General features: G+C 52.6%; 1 long non-coding RNA gene across 1 annotated transcript; it reads right to left on the bottom strand.

The window, feature by feature from the left end:
* Positions 1–180: 180 nt before the first annotated feature.
* LOC114893663 lies at positions 181–5,756 on the bottom strand. Its single transcript, XR_003792990.1, has 3 exons — positions 3,598–5,756; positions 3,205–3,292; positions 181–2,255 (listed from the first exon to the last, which is right to left on the bottom strand). It is a non-coding gene; the product is annotated as an uncharacterized LOC114893663 (long non-coding RNA).
* Between the last annotated feature and the right edge of the window lie 313 nt (positions 5,757–6,069).

Genomic DNA, 6,069 nt, shown 5'->3' with positions numbered 1-6,069 from the left:
ACAGTGGGTTTAGAAAGATCCAGATATATTTTTGCTTTGACTTATCCTGAGTCCTTAAAACCCAGAAGAATTAATCTGCTCTCCAGGGCACAGTTGTCTCTGCCTTGGTCACACCATTTTTTTTTTTTTTTTTTTTTTTTTTTTTCTTTTTGGGGCCCCCCACTTTTTTTGCCCCTCCCATCGAGGAGCACAGGCTCCAGACGCACAGGCTCAGCGGCCATGGCTCACCGGCCCAGCCTCTCCGCGGCATGTGGGATCTTCCCGGACAGGGGCACGAACCCGTGTCCCCTGCATCGGCAGGCGGACTCTCAACCACTGCGCCACCAGGGAAGCCCTGTCACACCATTTTTATAACCTCAGTGACACTGAGCTTTCTCACATTAAGCCTCTGCCTTCCTGGATGACTTTGTTCCTAGCTTGTCCTATTGAGATCAGGTCTCAGCTTGTCTGTTACATTTTCAAATTACCACTGAATACCTATAGGAAACGTGTTCTTTCCACATATTTGTGTTCTCTGTTCTTTCCACATATTCTAACGCTTACCTCCCAGCCCCATCCCGGTGCCTCTGCTCAAGTCTGCACATGCAAGAGGGCCTGGGTAGGAAGGGCGCTCTTGCAGGTGCGGCCATACCCACACCTGCCCATAGTCCTTCTGCCCTTGGCTCGCCAGAAATATCCCTATGGTCTCAGTGATTACACACCCACGTTCCCAGCTTCCTGTGCTGTGGGCGACTTGTGTCTCCTTTACTTTGTTTGTTTGTTCTTTCCATATTTCTTAACTTCCCGAGTCTCAGTGAGAAGGAAGGGCGGGGAGCTGCACAGGTATCACCAGCCCGTGACCATCAGCCTGGCAGCCTCCTACAGGGGAGCCTTAAAAACAACCGGGACAGCGTCTCAGCGGTACTGGCTCACATAGGAGCAAACAAGCCTCAAGAAACAAAGGCCGCACAAAGCCCAAGGGGGGTCAGGGGAAGGTCCGATGCTGAGCCTGGACCATGAAGCCTGGCTCTCTTGCAGGCAGCCGGTGGCCGTGGGGCAGCACGCCTCCCCTTGTACACAGAACAGGCCATGCCAAGGGACCCTGGGCAGGTCCCTTCTCCCCTCTGGCCTGGGCTGCGAGGTCCCAGGGCCCCTTGAGAGCTGGCTTTCCTCCTATGACCCCCGTGACCTGATCTGGGGGGTTGCTTGCACGTCCATCCCTTGGCCATGTGTGTTGAGGGATGGTTCCCCTTCTCCATGGAGCTGTTTCCTGAAGATGTGGACAACAAAGCAGACGGACCTTTGGTGAAATCTGCATCATGTCTTTTCCTCCAAGGACAGCTCCAAAGACATTTTAAAAATACATGCGGACAAAATTCAAGTTTTCCAAAATAGTAAATGTTGCGAAATAACACTGCACATTTCCTCTTTTCTAGATAAAACAGAAAACACGTGGTTATTTTCAGCCCCTGGAGCTCCACTGGGAATGGGTGTAACATGTGCCCACGTGCACACAGAAAGGGCAATTTTTTTTTTTTTTTTTGTGGTACGCGGGCCTCTCACTGTTGTGGCCTCTCCCGTTGCGGAGCACAGGCTCCGGACGCGCAGGCTCAGTGGCCATGGCTCACGGGCCCAGCCGCTCCGTGGCATGTGGGATCTTCCCAGACAGGGGCACAAACCCGCGTCCCCTGCATTGGCAGGCGGACTCTCAACCACTGCGCCACCAGGGAAGCCCCAGAAAGGACCCTTTTTATCAGCTGCCCTGCAAGGATGGAGCCGTCGCAAAGGACGCAGGCAAGCGCAGCACTGCTCTGCCTGGTGGGGATTCCCTCCAAGCGTGGATGCCCAGGAAATGGAGAAGGACGGGCTCCCTGTAACCCCTCCCTCCTCTTCTTACGCAGCGTGAACCCAGCTCAGGCCCTGAGGCTCCCAGACTCAACCTCCTCCTGGGTAAAACCAGGATAGCGAAGGTGAGGCTTAGCTTTACGATGAGGGTTTGATAAAATAATGTGTCCCAAATGCTTCACCCACTACCCAATACACCCAACAAATGGCCGCATTACCATCACTGCCACCATCAGTGTTCATCCTTCGATTTCGCCATTTATGCAGTAAATCGTCTCTCCAGGGACCAGCTGTCTGAACGACTTCATTTTCCTTGCAAACTGACCCCACATCTCCAGGTGCAAACAGGATGTTGGAAAGAAGGACATCCTTGAGGACTTCACGGAGTAAATATCAAGGAGTCTGATATCAAGGGCTCCTAATGGCCAGAGCTGGAATGATTTGAGGAAAAAGTAATCTTTACTTATTAATATAATGAGTGTGCCATTAATTAATAATGACAGTATTGGCTAATCTCCCATAGACCAAAAGATCTCAGTCCATACTCATATAAATATCCAAATAAATAAATGTGGCAGAAGAAAGTCTTTTCCTACAGAAAAAAATGTTATTAACCAATGAGGAAGCGGCTTCCCTGGTGGCAAAGTGGTTAGGACTCCACGCTCCCAATGCAGGAGGCCCAGGTTCAATCCCTGGTCAGGGAACTAGATTCCACATGTATGCTGCAACTAAGAGTTCGCATGCCACAACTAAGGAGCTGGCAAGCCACAACTAAGACCCTGCTCAACCAAATAAATAAATATTTTTTAAAAAATATGAGGAAGGGGGCACTTCCCTGGCAGTCCAGTGGTTAAGACTCCAAGCTCCCAATGCAGGGGACACGGGTTCAATCCCTGGTTAAGGAACTAAGATCCTGCATGCCTCCAGGAACAGCCAAAAATAAATAAATAAAAAAGGAAGGAATGAGGGAAATAGAATATCACCATTAGGCAAACAACCCTGTAATAACTATTTCCAGAAATTGGGCAAAAATCTGAGGAGAAACAGGATGCTGGTATAGCCTCAAAGCAACTCCCCCACAATATGTATCAATTACCCTGGGGAGGTGGCAAGAAATGGTCGTTCTGGATTATTTTTAGATCAGAACTTCTCGTAAGCACTCTCCTTGCATCCCCTTCCCCACCTAGTTTTTTTTCTTTCATGAGAATCTGCTTACGTATTAACTTCAGAGTAATTCTGATTTAAAGCAAACTAAAATCCTTGGAACAATGACTTACATAAACCATAGGCTTGAAATGAGGGTAAAAGGCAAAACATAAAGTGAACACACACAGCTAACATTTCAACACATTTATTTTGCACGAATGCCCATAGTCTTACCCACTCCTCGCACTCACGCCCCCATGGCCCACGCAGGAAGGATGCAGCTCCAGGACACCTTCCTCTTGGTGCACGAGGTCACGAGTGACTAAAAAACAGGAAGAAGTCGGAGAGGCTAAATCTACACAGTAACATCTGAGCTGGAGGACCTTAGCTAAGGCAGGCTGGGAGAAGAGGGAGGTGAGGGCAGAGGCCAGGCACACACCCTCCCCAACCCCTCCTTGCAAGACCCCAGGAGAAGCCTGCCTGGCCCCAGCTCTCCCACAGGGCACCCAGGGCCGAGCCCCTGGAAGATGGGTCATCCTGGGTGGTCCCCTTGCTGGCCAGGGAGGTCTCTACTCTTAGCAGTGATGACAACATACTAAATATAAATGTGAAACCGTTACTAAACACCTGTTTACTTGAAAGAGACAAATTCATCCGTGCACCTGCTCCAACCAAAGTGTGGCCTGATTGCAGACAATCTGCAGGGACGACCTTCCTTCGCTCCTTGCTCCCTCGCCTCCTACTCTGCTTCTCATTCTTCCCCACGGGGCCCAGAACCAGGTTAAAGAGGCCCACTTTGCAGTCAGAAAAGGGAAAAAGGGACGGGATACGGAGAGGGGACACAGGAAGAGGGGAGGGGCGGAGGTGACGCGGAGCCATAGTCTGACGGACACGCGGCGCCGGCTCTTCCGGTCGCCTTCCGATGGCGTCACCGGCCGGCGCGGGCTAGAAGAGCAGAGTGCGTCGCCCCGATGCGCGCCGAGGGGAGAGCAGGCCTGAGCCGCGCGCGTGAAAGGCAGGGCCGGCTCCCTGCGGAGGCTCCTACATGGCGGCGGCCGCACACCACAAACGCCCCTGCGGAAAGCATGACAGGCGACAGAGACGGGCGAGACACACCTGACACAGTAGACGGGACTGTTCAACCCGCCTGCCAACCACGGGCGTCCACTCCGCGCGTGCTCAGGGGCCGCCGCCAGACTGCGCCTGCGCGGGCCCGATGATCACACCGCGCCTGCGCAGCGCCGTCTTCGTCGCCACTCAGGCGCCTGCGAGTCCTCGTATGGTCCCGGCTGCTCCGGTCGAGGCCTTCTCGGACTGCCCAGTTCGAAGGCATACGCTCTACTCGGGTTTCCAGCCGGCAGAAGGCCCACCCCTCAGCTCGTCTGACCATCATCTTGACCCTTACCTCCCGAATGTCCTCTACCACCTCTCCTCTCTCACCGAACCCTCACCTCCCCTGGCAGCGAAGACGTGTGGTGATCCGGCGCTCAGCTCTGCGCCTGCGCGGGGCCCCTCGCAATTCCCAGCCGGCTTTAAGCTTCTAAGTGCGGGTTATCGCCCACAGGGACACAAAATGTCGTTTTTCATCTTCAGCCTAAGGTTTTCTCTAACAGGGACGTCATGGGAATTACGATTTTCTAAGTGTATATTAATGATCAAGAAGGGACGGTCATCACTTTAACATGTCCTAATGGCCTCGGTTCTGCTGTCCGTCTTAGCTCCGTTTGGGTTCTAAAGGCCCGCGACCAACTAAGGTCCTCGCTTCCTTGTTAGATTTTTTTTGCTTTGTTTGGAGGTCGGGAGTGGGGGGGGGGGGGGGTTCCTTTCTCCGCGGGGACCTAGGCTGCCAGGACTGCGCCCCTTGTCCAGCCCAGGGCTCTGCAGGGAGTGCTGGGGGTCAAAGGGAGTGTGGGGTCAGGAGACCAGGGAAGAGTTGGGGGAAGGAGCCCCTGGGAAATAGGCTGAGACGCCTCAGAGACAGGAGTGGGTGTCCCCGGCCTGGACAGTTCGCTGAAGGTCTTCGCACCAGAAGGGATTCTGGGGGTCATTTCCACTTTGAGATGGGTGGTGTCACCCCCTCCACGTGAAGTTAACCTGCCCAGTAATGGGGAGAGAGGGGCTGCCATAGCCAAACAAGCTCCATGCAGTCTGGGCTGAGGGGTGAGAGGGATGCCTCCTTTCCCCTTTGCGTGTGAGGTGGGCCAGGTGGGGTCACAGAGGCCTTTCCTGTTCATGCTTTGCCCACCTGGGAGGTGCCCCTTAGCTCCCAGACAGCCCACCCACTCACCTCTCCCCACACCCCTTGAGTTATGTTTCTTGAGGTTTGGGGGCTGTAGCAGTGAGGTCCATGGATATTGGGATGGGGGTGGATGGAAGGTATGTCCTGTCCTAAACTCTCATAGGCAAGAGTGATGTATTCTTGAAAGGCGGTGAAAACAAAGGTCAAGGAAGGAATGTCAGCTAAGCCTGCAGCCCAGCGTTTGAAATGAGCACGAGTGGCTGGGCCCAGGCAGAAATGTAGGCTGGGAGGAAGGCCTCCAGGAAGAAGAGGGGAGGACCTGACGCCCCCAGGGTGTGGAGGGGCGAGGGGACTTGGGGCTGGCAGGACAGATGGAGGGGTCAACCAAGGCATGGTCCCTATGGGCAAATTTGAATGTGGCCTGCATTACAGGTGAGGGCAGTGCTAGACCAATCCCAGAATGTTGCCTGAAATTTGTATTATAATTTGGTTTTAGATTGTATTTCTACTTGATCTGTCTCTCTCTTATAAATAAATGGAATACAGCATGGCAGTTCTAGCTGTTTCAGTTCTGGTTAATGAAGATTTTAGTGCACTAAGATTTTGTTGGCTAATTAGAATTAATTATAATTTGGGGGTATTTTACCATGCCATCATGCAATTTTCACTGTTGCAAATGGAGAATGAAATCAAATACCCGTGACACTAAAGCGATCTGTTCATCTTCGGTAACTTGAACGGAGTTAAGTAGCCCAGTCAGTCGGGCTGTCTCCGCAGCTTCTTCCAGAACGACTAACTGAATTTTGGGAGAGAAAACCTTTCAGAGCTCAAGGGAAGAATGACAGGCAAATGGAACAGCT

Source organism: Monodon monoceros, unplaced genomic scaffold (genome assembly GCF_005190385.1).
Source record: "Monodon monoceros isolate NGI ecotype Baffin Bay Population unplaced genomic scaffold, NGI_Narwhal_1 Super_Scaffold_13, whole genome shotgun sequence".
Taxonomy (NCBI): Eukaryota; Metazoa; Chordata; class Mammalia; order Artiodactyla; family Monodontidae; genus Monodon; species Monodon monoceros.
Note: the sequence above shows the minus strand (reverse complement) of the source record. Positions and strands in the feature narration are given on the sequence as shown.